The sequence below is a fragment of the Hibiscus syriacus genome, unplaced genomic scaffold, assembly GCF_006381635.1.
Source record: "Hibiscus syriacus cultivar Baekdansim isolate YM2019G1 unplaced genomic scaffold, ASM638163v2 tig00015467_pilon, whole genome shotgun sequence".
Classification (NCBI taxonomy): Eukaryota; Viridiplantae; Streptophyta; class Magnoliopsida; order Malvales; family Malvaceae; genus Hibiscus; species Hibiscus syriacus.
The window spans coordinates 44,869-57,518 of record NW_024062365.1 but is presented as its reverse complement, the minus strand read 5'-3'; the positions used below and the strand labels follow the sequence as shown (position 1 = coordinate 57,518).

Sequence of the window (12,650 nt, the reverse complement as noted above, 5' to 3'; positions counted from 1 at the left end):
AAATACAGGGAATGGAGAGTCACATGTTGCTCTATCCTTTAAATAACTAGTACTACCTGTAATAATATTATTTAAGTGTTTATCCTTCACTGAATTCTGTTTTAGCTTTCTGGATTTTGGATATTTCTCATTGGTTTTCCTTAAAGTTTTGAGAATTTCAACTTCTGATTCAAAGAAAAAGAAAATGAAGGGATTTGTTCTGTTTCTAGCCATTGGTGTTTTCTTACTATGTGGGTGTGTTGTGAGTAAAGAGTGTACAAACATCCCAACTCAGTTGTCGTCACATAGTTTTCGATACGAGCTGTTGAAATCTAATAACGAGACATGGAGACACGAGATGTTTGCTCATTACCACTTAATCCCAACCGATGACTCTGCTTGGTCTGAGTTGTTACCGAGGAAGATTTTGAGAGAAGAAGATGAATTGAGCTGGTCGATGACGTATCAGAAAATTAAGCACCCTGGTCGTTTCAACTTGGCGGCAGATTCTTTGAAAGAGGTCTCACTGCATGATGTTAGATTGGATTCGAATTCGATTCACTGGAGAGCACAGCAAACCAACTTAGAGTACTTGATGATGCTTGATGTGGATGATTTGGTGTGGAGTTTTAGGAAAACTGCTGGTTTGCCAACTCCTGGGAAACCGTTTGGAGGGTGGGAGGCACCCGATGTTGAACTCCGGGGTCATTTCGTCGGTAATGGATGGATTTAGTTCGATCTCCTTGCTATTTATATTGCCTGTCAATGTAAATTATTGTTGATATTATGAATTTAGTTCCTTTATGCAGCTGTTGAACATAGATTCACTGTCTTTTGAATGTTGAAGGGCATTACTTGAGTGCAGCGGCACAGATGTGGGCTAGCACTCACAATGACACTCTCAAAGAGAAGATGTCGGCAGTTGTGTCTGCCTTATCCGCCTGTCAGAAGAACATGGGGACGGGATATCTTTCGGCGTTTCAGTCGGAACTTTTCGATCGTTTTGAAGCAATAAAACCTGTTTGGGCCCCATACTACACCATTCACAAGGTAGATTCTATGTCTGTGGTTTCGAAGGGTGCTTATGGGGTTCGATTTTAAGGAGATACATAATAATTTCTAACTCGGGTCGATTTAGCAGATCTTGGCAGGTCTCTTGGATCAATATACATTTGCCGGCAATGCCGAATCTTTAGACATGACAAAATGGATGGTCAAATACTTTTATGGCCGTATTCGGAATGTGATAACAAAGCACAGTGTCGAGAGACATTGGCAGTCGCTTAACGAAGAAACCGGTGGCATGAACGACGTCCTCTACAGATTGTTCACCATAACGGTGGGTAAATTTTCTAGCATTCGGACTTTCGGTATTCTTTCCATCCTCATTCCCCATGCAGTTAAAGAGTTCTCAGACAATGCTGAATTGTATTTGACTTGATTCTCATGTAACTTTGAGCAGGGAGATCCACAGCATTTGTTGTTGGCTCACCTTTTCGACAAACCCTGTTTTCTAGGATTGCTTGCAGTTCAGGTAAACTTGTCTTGAAGTTGTATTTGATACTATGTATGATTAATTCCTTGTTCTTTGACAAAATTCTTCTCTCTCTTTTTCTTTTAGGCTGATGATATATCAAGCTTCCATGCTAATACACACATTCCTGTTGTTATCGGAGCTCAAATGCGGTATGAAGTGATCGGTGATCCACTTTACAAGGTAAACTTCTTATATGCAATCTTCTTGACTGCTGTTGGATATCTAATTTTAATTGCCTTTTTCCCTCTTTATTGATGCCAGACAATAGCAACTTTCTTTATGGACATTGTTAATTCTTCTCATAGCTATGCAACCGGAGGAACATCCGTCAGCGAGTTCTGGTACTAGCTATGTCATTTTACAGATATAAGTTGCTGTTTCTTGTAAGAAATGATTTGGAGTTTATCTAATGACCTTTGTTTCGCATTCTTGTGGTTTATTCCATTTACCTACGAGAAGGTCTGACCCGAAACGATTGGCAAACACGTTACAGACAGAGAACGAAGAGTCTTGTACAACTTATAACATGCTGAAGGTATGTCCATCACTCTTTCGGGGATATCCTTTCGAATTATGGACTGCCCTTCCTTCCTATTTGAAATGAACCACATTTTTGTGTGTGGTGTTTTAGGTCTCTCGCCACCTGTTTAGATGGACCAAAGAAGTGGCATATGCAGATTACTACGAGCGTGCACTCACAAATGGTGTACTAGGCATCCAAAGGGGAACACAGCCGGGAGTGATGATATACATGCTACCCCAAGGTCGCGGGGTCTCTAAGGCCGTAAGTTACCACAAGTGGGGAACACCATTTGATTCTTTCTGGTGCTGCTACGGAACAGGTCCGGGATAGTCGCCAATATTTAACTACTCCTTTCGCAACAAATGAAGTGTGATGAAAATTTCTATCTCCAGTTCTTTACATCATTAATGGTTTGTTTTCTCTTTCTATCTTTGTAGGAATTGAATCTTTTCCAAGTTAGGGGATTCCATATATTTCGAAGAGGAAGGGGGCTATCCCAGTCTTTACATCATCCAGTATATACCAAGCATTCTTGATTGGAAATCCGGAAATTTGGTGCTCAACCAGAAAGTTGATCCAGTTGTTTCTTGGGATTCTTACCTTAACGTCACATTGACTTCCTCTTCGAAAGAGGTATTAAGCAACTAATCGTTTTCCTTTTGGTTTCGACTCTCTACTTTTTTAAGTCAAAACCAAAAGGAAAATAGTATCTTGTATCGTACTCAACTGGGTGCAAGTGTGCACATATTTGAATACTTAAGGGAAGTAAACATAGATTGATCATCCGGAATCTTATAATGTAGGGAGCAGGGACATCATCTACTTTGAATTTAAGGATACCAATCTGGACTGAATTGAAAGGGGCCAAGGCAACATTAAATGATCAGAATCTAGCCATACCAGCACCAGGTGTGATACATGATCATCGTTCTCTGCACTTCTTTTCTATGTTATATGAATAACAGGAACTGATACAGATTGCATTATTCAGGTAGCTTCTTACCAGTAAGATGGAGTGCAGGAGATAAATTAATCCTTCAGTTGCCAATTAGTCTGCGAACAGAACAAATTAAAGGTATCATAGTTGTATGATGAATTCCAATATGATCCACAAAATGTTTTAACTTTTTTCTTCAAAAAATATTCCAGACGATCGTCCTGAATACGCTTCTGTTCAGGCAATACTTTATGGTCCTTACCTGCTTAGTGGTTATAGCAGTGGCGACTGGGACATAAAAACTGGTTCAACAGGTTCATTTGCCGACTGGATAACTACGGTTCCCGCAGCATATAACAATCATCTTGTTACTTTTTCCCAGAAGTCGGGAGACTCAACTTTTGTCCTAACGAACTCAGAACAATCGATCCGAATGGAGAAGTTCCCTGAAGCCGGTACCGATGCCGCTGTGCATGCCACATTCAGGCTCATCTTTGATGAACCACCGGAGAAGATTTCAACCATTGGAGGAGCCATTGGTAAAACAGTCATGTTTGAACCATTTGACTCCCCCGGAATGGTTCTAGTGCATCAAGGAACGGAAAACAACCTTGCCGTAACCGATTCTCCAAACGACGATGCAACTTCTAGTTTCCGTTTAGTTGTTGGATTGGATGGAAAGGATAATAGTGTGTCCCTGGAATCCGTTAACCAAAAGGGGTGCTATGTGTATAGCAGGGTAAGCTATAGTTCCAGTCTTAGCATGAAGCTCAGCTGCAATTCAACTTCATCCGAGGCAGGATTCAATCAGGCAATCAGCTTTGTAATGAACAGCGGAATAAGCGAATACCATCCGATAAGCTTCATTGCGAAAGGGAGAAGGAAGAATTTCCTTGTGGCACCATTGCAGAGCTTCAGAGATGAATCTTACACCGTTTATTTCAACATTCAACCATAATGTCGGTATAGGGACGGGACAACGCGTAAGTACAACTAGTGGACAATAAGAATCATCTTCCCCCTGAATCAGTCTCGGTGGCGGCCGTCGCATCGGAGTCCTTTGTATTTTTCACTTATTTACAATTAGGTTAGTAGTTGATTGTATCACGAATGAATTAAACGTCAAAGAATGAAGATATTCTTTATTCCAAGTACGAGAATGGGTCATCATGAATAGACCTCTGAATTGGGTGAATCAAACTGGTTTAATTATTAATTCTCTCCTTCGTTGATGTAAACAAGAGGAACGAGGAATAATTATGTTTGCCTACTATCCACCTATTTTGATTTGATTTGGATAAAATATCATCGAGAATGAGAATAATCGAAAAATCTTTTAAAAAGAAAAGATCAAAAAATAAAATTACACGAGAAGAAAAAAGAAATCTCTGGGAATGAGGAAGCTTCTTCCTTTTATTCCATCTACATTCATTGTTCCTTATATTATACCATGTGACAGTCAAAGACAGGATACTCAAGATAATCATTCCATCTAACATCCTAAATCAGTCTCCTGTTCTAGTCCTTTATCAAATGGTGTAGTAGAGGTCCATTTCAACTCGTCAATTGTTGGGTATCAAGTTTAGAATATGTTACAACATTGTCTTTTAGGTTTTAGTGTCTGAATAATTATTCTCGAACCATCTTTCTTGAAAGTTTTAAGTAGTGATATAATAACAAGTTGGAATCTCAATTTCTTATCCTTGTTAGATAGTATCATTTCTGTACAACTAAATAAAAAAAAACTTTGATTATTCTCAGTAATATCGTCTTAAATACCCAACATTACACTTCTTTCACACTTAAAAGCCCAAATCATAAGTCTCTAATTTCTGGCTGATAAAGGAAGATGGCCTTTGAGAAAGACAAATAAAAGCACAAAGGGATGAGTATTATTGAAGTGGGTGACGCAGTGCTGACAAGAAAGGGTATTGATCCAAGTTGGGCAATATGCCCAAAACATGTCTTCTCAATTCTCAATCTCACTGCGCAACAAAATCCAGCACAACATGAACACTCCACATCAACCAACAAAACAGAAATAAATGCTTCACATTTCAGCATAAACTTACAAATGCTTTCCCCTCTCCTCTCCAACACATTCTAACTCCTTTTATTTTCATTTCCTTGAGAGAGAGAAAAATCCATTTTCAACTCTCCACTTTGAATATGGATCCCATCAACTTTGTGACTCTAAAATCAAAAGGACTTGTACTATTTATCAATTCCAGATAAATATCGAAATAGATATAAATATTTGATAAAGTGAAATCCGAATATTTGAATTCATAATTTATATTTATATAAAGAATATAAATTCAGATAAAAATATCTCATAATAAATAATAATTTAATATTTAAATTTAAATATACCATCCCTAAAGGCACGCAAAAATAACATATGTGCCAGTGGGTTAAAGATTAGATTACCAAAAGAGAAAATAATTTCAGTGACAAAAATGCCTTATAATATACGATTTTAACCAATTTTTTTGGATTTGCCAAAATGACCAACTAAATCGCAATGCGATCGATAATTCGCAACGCGATCTTCGGTATCGCAAATCAGTTTCCATATTCGTAACGCGATTCTGACTATCGCATTGCGATTTCCCAAATTTGCGTTGCGATTTTCCTAATTCGCAATGCGAATACGTAAATCGCAACGCGAATTTGGAAAATCGCATTGCGATTGCAATGCGAATACGTAAATCGCAACGCGAATTTGGAAAATCGCAATGCGATTACGTAAATCGCAATGCGAATACGTAAATCGCAATGCGAATACGTAAATCGCAATGCGAATCTGTGAATCGCAACGAGATTCTGACTATCGCAATATTGAATTTCAAATTCGCAACTCGATTTCTGAATTCGCAACAGGTTTTAGTTTCGCAACACAAATGTTTTGGGTATATAACTACGCAGCAGCAGCAACTCATAACCTAAATCGCAACTCATTCCATCTCCATCTATGACTCTCTCCGGCGACATCCGTTCCTATATCCAACGACATCCTTCCCCATCTGGCAACAGGTTTTAGTTTCGCAGCTCGTTTGTTTAGTAAATTAATTTACAATAATGAAATCATCTAATGTTGATCATGTTTGGATAAATTTGTGTTTTGGAGGGTCATAGGAGAATGTTCATGGTGTTTTACAATATTGCCTTTACCCATGAATCTTCAACTAAAACTGTCATTAAAAAAGTTAACTTATGAAACTCTAATGTTACGTGTTGTAAATAAATTGAATTTAGAGCCCCTAAGTGGATTTAGGCTATCTTATCAGAGAAATGGTAAAGTTTATTTGTTAACCGACAATGAAGATGTTGAACGATTCATTGCTTACATTAGTGTTTCAAGTGATGATGTTACATTGTATGTTGTTGAACCTAGAAGTAGTGAAGTTGGGTCAGTAGCGGGTAGTAATCAACTAAGTTTTTCAACCCCAGTTTATGGTGCTCAAAATTTAATGGTTCCACCACAATTTCATCACCAAGAAAATATTGTTTCACCACATTTCCAATACCAAACACAATCTCAAAACCCACAACCTTTCCCTAATCCAAATCCCAATCAACTTTCAGCACCAAATTCCAGTTTTCGTATTGACCAGTTAGACGATGATGAGCCAACAGAAAAAATTGTGAGTACTAGTCAGTATTCGAAATTTGATCTTGGTCAATACCCGGACTTTGATCTTGGTCAATACTCGGATTTTGATGATTTTTCAGAAGAAGAAACAGACCCTGCCGTGTAATGATTTTGATATTGGTCAATACCCAAATTTTGATGATGAAACAGCCGTTGCCGAGGAAGATGTTGTTGATGATAATGAGGAGGAAGTTACGACTGTAAATGAACATGTTGAACATCCATTCTGTAATTCATATAACACTGAAGAAGAAAAAGAAGAAGAAGAAGAAATCCCCAAAGAAAAGTCTCTGAAGAAAATGCCACGGGAGTATAACTGGAATATGCCAGAATTACTTCAGATACCGGAAGAAGAGTTGGTAAAGATAGCAGTTGATTGTTACACAAAAATTATTCGTATCAAGAAAGATGATTGTTTTGATACAAAGGAAGACTTGAAGATAGCTTTGTATACGAAATGTGTGGAAGATGGCTATCAACTAAAAGTTAACAAATCAAGCAAAGATCGTTTCGAAACAAGATGTATGATTGACAAAAACTGTACGTGGCGTATGATTGCAAAGAGGATAAAAGATTGCGAAATGTTTTATTGATAAACATACATGTTCAAGAACCCAAGTTTTTCCTCACCATAGACAGGCAAACAAAAAGGTGTTGGGTGGTTTTCTGGCTGAGTTAATGTTTTTGATTGGTAGGGTATATCGGGGACATGAAATTATGACTGACATGAATTTCTCGGTTCAAGATTAGTATCTCATATTCTCAAGCTTGGAGAGTCAAATGTTATGCTTTGGAATTGTTGAGGGGGTCGCCAGAAGCATCGTTTGCCCAAATGCCGGCTTATTGTCACAATTTAAAGCTGAAAAATCATGGGTCGGTAACTCATATCAAAACATATAGAGATGGACGCTTTGAGTTGCTGTTTATCGCCATTTGTGTTGCGGTTAGTAAATCAATATAATTTTGTTGACTCATTTTTGTTAGTTACATGCATTTCACATTTAAATGATTATATTTCTTGTGTATATGATTTTGTAGATTCGTTCGTTTATTAATTGCATGCGCCCAGTTATTATAGTTGACGGAGCACATTTAAAAGGTCGATACCTTGGAGTAAACTTATTAGCAGTAGCCATGGATGCTAACAATGGGATACTGCCAATAGCTTACGGGGTTGACAAATCTGAAACCTCTGTTTCATGGACATGGTTTATTTGGGCATCGTAGGGATTGCATATGTCCTATTAGCAATCTGACAATCATATCCGATAGGGCAAACTTAATTGACAACGCTGTTAGAAGGTGTTTCCCAGATGCTTTTCATAGACTTTGTGGTGTTCATTTGTATAGAAATCTAAAATCAAGGTCTGCTGGTATAAAAAATCACAAATGGACATACTGGAAGGCTGTAAAAGCTTATCTGGAAGTGGATTTTAATAAGCATATAAACTGTTTAAGACGTGTTTTGCCTCAGTGTGCTCAAACACTAGAAGATGGGCGGGTTTGAAAGATGGTCAAGAGTACATCAACTTGGAGCAAGATATGGTTTCATGACGTCTAATAGTGCAGAATCAATCAACGCTCTAAGTCGTCATTCCCGGAAATTACCCATTACTATGTTAATGGAGTTTTTTCGAGCCTCTATTCAACAGTGGTACTACAAGAAAAGAAACCATGCAGATATTATTTCTTTAAATTCGTAACTTATCATATATTTTACTAAGTATTATTTATTTAAATTTACATGAACATTGGAACATCGTGTTACACCATGGACAGAAAAAAAGATAACGAAACGTGTTGTGAAGTCAACGACATGGAGAGTTGAACCATGTTCAAACACTTTGTTTGAAGTACTGGATAATAACTTAAATGGGCTTGTCGATCTAAATGCAAAGACGTGTAGTTGTATGAAATGGTAAACATCTGGTTATCCGTGTAGCCATGTTATAAAAGTTTCTCTTCATCTAAACCAAGATGATTCAAGCGCATACGCTATGGATTGCTACACTACAGAAGTATATCAACATACTTATGGCGAGATTGTCTACCCTATTCCACATCCTTCTGAGTGGGACATACCAGATGACTTACAAACAGTTTTGCCACCAGCCATGGACAGAAGGCTACCTGGCCGACCAAAAAGTCACGATCGTATACCGTCTAAGGGTGAAGAGAAGAAGAGATCGACATGTAGTCAGTGCAAGGAAAGTGGTCAAACAAGGTTGACATGTGGATCACCAGTGCCATCACAATCATCTTTTCCTCTACCAAAATACGAATCCTCATCAAAATCCCAATCACAATCGGCTTCACCTTTTGGGATTGTTAACTTAGGTGATTTTTGAATGCAAACGTTGTATTATGTGTGAACTTTTAACATTTTCAGTTAGGCATGAATTAGTAACTTGAGTTTGAACATTGCTATGATATATTTAGTTGTTATCACTTATTAGACATTCATTTGACTATCACAACGCGAATATGACTATCGCAACACGGAAATGACTATCGCAATGCGGAATTGACTATCGCAACGCGAAAATGACTATCGCAACGAGAGAATCGCAATGCGAAATGAAAATCGCAACGAGTGAATCGCAATGCGATTTTCATTTTCGCATTGCGATTCACTCGTTGCGATTTTCATTTCGCATTGCGATTCTCTCGTTGCGATAGTCATTTCCGCGTTGCAATAGTCTGTTTTGCATTCAACATAATGCAGATTGAAATCAACAAATCAACTATTACATTTCAATCAATTAAACAAGCATAAATATTATGTACACATCAATTAAACAAATCAACATTTACAAATCATCTTTTACAAATCAATTAAACAATCAAAAAATAATAATGAAATCAACTTTTGCACCCATACATCCATTTCACGCAGCTCACTTCAGGATTAACCTGCAGAAACCAAACATTGAATCAACAACACTTTCTACACATCTAAAACCTACAAACAGAAAATTATTGAATTCTAGCTACTTAACCAAATATTTTCAAACCAAAAAGAGTATATATGTTTAACAACACTTGCATTTGACTTACAAATTGTTTATGGACACTTTCATAACGCGGATGTAGGTAGGCAGCGTCTCGCATATATCGCTCTAGCCATAAAATGCCAAAACCACAAGCCTACTACACCTCTATCTCTATCGGTGGGAGGTAGAAAATGTGTACTTCCTGTCGTCAAACGCTCCAAGCACATGCATACGAGAGGACCACAATCCCCTCTGGCTTCCTTCGTTTGTTGTGGCGCGGTCTCGTCTCTGATAACTGTAACATTGAACTTCTTTGGCTTCTTGTTTCCAGACTTAGTCCAATAATCAATTGCATCCAATAATTTAGCCAAATGAGAGCTCCATCCCTTAATCATATCTCTCAAATCAGACAATGATATGTAATTTATCATGCTGACATATACTATTGTCTTTAGGGATGGGAGCTGAAGCTCAACGAGAAGCCAATGAGTACGGTCCAAAACAGGGATAAACACCTGCATCGAAATGTAATAATTCAAATTGCGCACTTATTTATGAACACCTTTAAAATATTTAAACAAATATACTAACCTTATCGACCTCCCACCATGCAGGATAAAGCTTAGCCTGTCCATTAGCCAACACATATGATTCCTGTCGTTGATTCTTCAAGTGAACTACGTGAAAAGACGTCGGCATAATTGTATATCGCGTTTTTTAAATAATTTTCTTTAATTTCCTTACAATTAGAAGACGTGTCACCTATGCATCAATATGTTGTTTTATAAAAAAAAACATATATTAGTGAATTACATAAATTTTAAAAAAATTAATCAAACTGAAATATAAGACTTACCCCCCCATCGAAATAGTCGTTGTCTTCAACCCCTAATAATACACCCCACCAAGACCGTTCAATCAATAAATGCATATCATCGTTGAGTTTGTATATGTCAGCGTAACACCCTTGGCTCCGCTCATGTAGATAAAATTCAACTGCGGTCTTAGCCCAAAGGGTATAATCCAGAATTGTTTCCGGTAGTTGTTTCCTCTCCACTTCATCTGTCGGAATGGTACTGGCCGGTAACTTATACGAAAGCCAACAGTCATCCATCATGTCCGGCACGTGAGGGGGCTTCTCAATAATTCGATATATTACGCCGTGTGAATCGGGCTCTAGAATGTTGGGAGGGACCTCTTCAACGATGACAGTGGCCTCTTGAACGGTGGGAGTGGACTCTTGAGGGATGATAGAGGCCTCTTGAACGATAGGGGATGCCTCTTGAACGATGAAAGGTGAGTCGGGCTTTTTCTTACGGATTCTTCGCACTATTGGGGTGAACGGAGACGTAATGGCACGTGCACGCCGTCTGATGCGTGAACTTCGTCTTGCAAGAAAAACCCGACGTAGAGCATCCACCTTAGCGAGCCGCTAAAAATAAATTAATACATAAATCAGTAAATAAACAGACATGATATTAAACAGTGAAAACAAAGACAAATATATTTCAAACTTGCACGGTATTCACCCAGGTCATTATTATATCATTGTTCACAAAATGCATCAGATAACATTCCAGAAGTAAGCACTTATATAAACATTTAAAAGAATAACATATAGGTTTAGTGCAGGTTCAATGACAACATAAAGAGTAGTAGTTTATTCTTGAAACTTAAATTTTCAACACTGTGAATTTAGTATTTGTCTTTTGGTTGAAGTAATGCAATTCATTCAAGTTTCAACTTGCAGAAGAATAATAGAATCTGAAACTTAAAATCGCAACGCGAAAATGACTATCGCAATGCGAAAATGACTATCGCAATGCGAAAATGACTATCGCAACGAGAGAATCTCAATGCGAAATGAAAATCGCAACAACAAAATCGCAACGCGAAAATGACTATCGCAATGCGAAATTGACTATCGCAATGCGATTTTCATTTCGCATTACGATTCTTTCGTTGCGACAGTCAAATTCGCATTGCGATAGTCATTTTCGCATTGCGATTCTCTCGTTGCAATAGTCATTTTCGCGTTGCGATAGTAAACTATTCTTCTTCTGCAAATTGAAACTTGAATGGATTGCATTACTTCAACCAAAAGACAACCAAAAACAAATACTAACTTCACAGGGTTAAAGAATAAACAGTTAAACAGTATTGGCAGCAACCAAATGAATTTACTAAGCAATCTAAGTGAAATTACGAGTAAATTTATCATCAAGTTAAATATATGAAAAATATTAAACTTACCTCGTTGCGTAGAGTATGAACCTCATTCTGCAACGATGCTACAATCTCACGTAGAGCTGCTACCTCACCACGTAAAGTAGACACCTCAACACGCCATGCACCATTGTCATCGCGTAAAGTATCGACCTCCTCACGCAAGGCATTGACCTCATTACGTAACTCCTCTAACTCATCCCGTGGAGGTGGAGGTGGAGAACAGGGAGATAAACGTCGTAGCATCTTTGCCGGTCACCTATCATGAGGTGATGGTGGAGAAGAGGCTCGATGATGTAACAGAATAGGTGATGACTCTCGTTGTGGAGGTGTATATTCGGGTCGATCAGGTGATGGCTCTGGGTGAGGTGATGGCTCTCGAAGTGGTGGCTGCTCATCATCCGTGCTATCAAAAAAACGCTTACTAGCTTGCCACCAATCAGTGGCAAGCTCAGCTTCCGTGGGTGTCAGCCTCTGTAATGGAGTGTTGGCCTCCTAACAATATAAAAGCTCAAATAAAGTTAAACGTGTACTAGTAATAACTTGTTTATAAACATATGGTAGTATTTGTGTTAACTTACATTATTTATTGTAGTATACGGTAGTAAATCTTCCCATTGCTGCAAGGACAGTTTCCTCTTCCAGGAAATAGCCCTAGGAATATCATTAGAAGTTTTTAATGCATATGTCTGCATGGCGGGAAAGGCCTCAAATATCCAAATCTACAAACAATATAATAACAAACATTAATAATTGTTAAAGAATTAATTATAATTTTGGAAACATTATATAAAATTTAT

At 37.9% G+C, this 12,650-nt stretch overlaps 1 pseudogene; it reads left to right on the top strand.

Moving 5' to 3' along the window:
* The first annotated feature begins 139 nt into the window (after positions 1-139).
* On the top strand, positions 140-4,130 carry LOC120207912 (annotated as a pseudogene).
* The last annotated feature ends 8,520 nt before the right edge of the window (positions 4,131-12,650 follow it).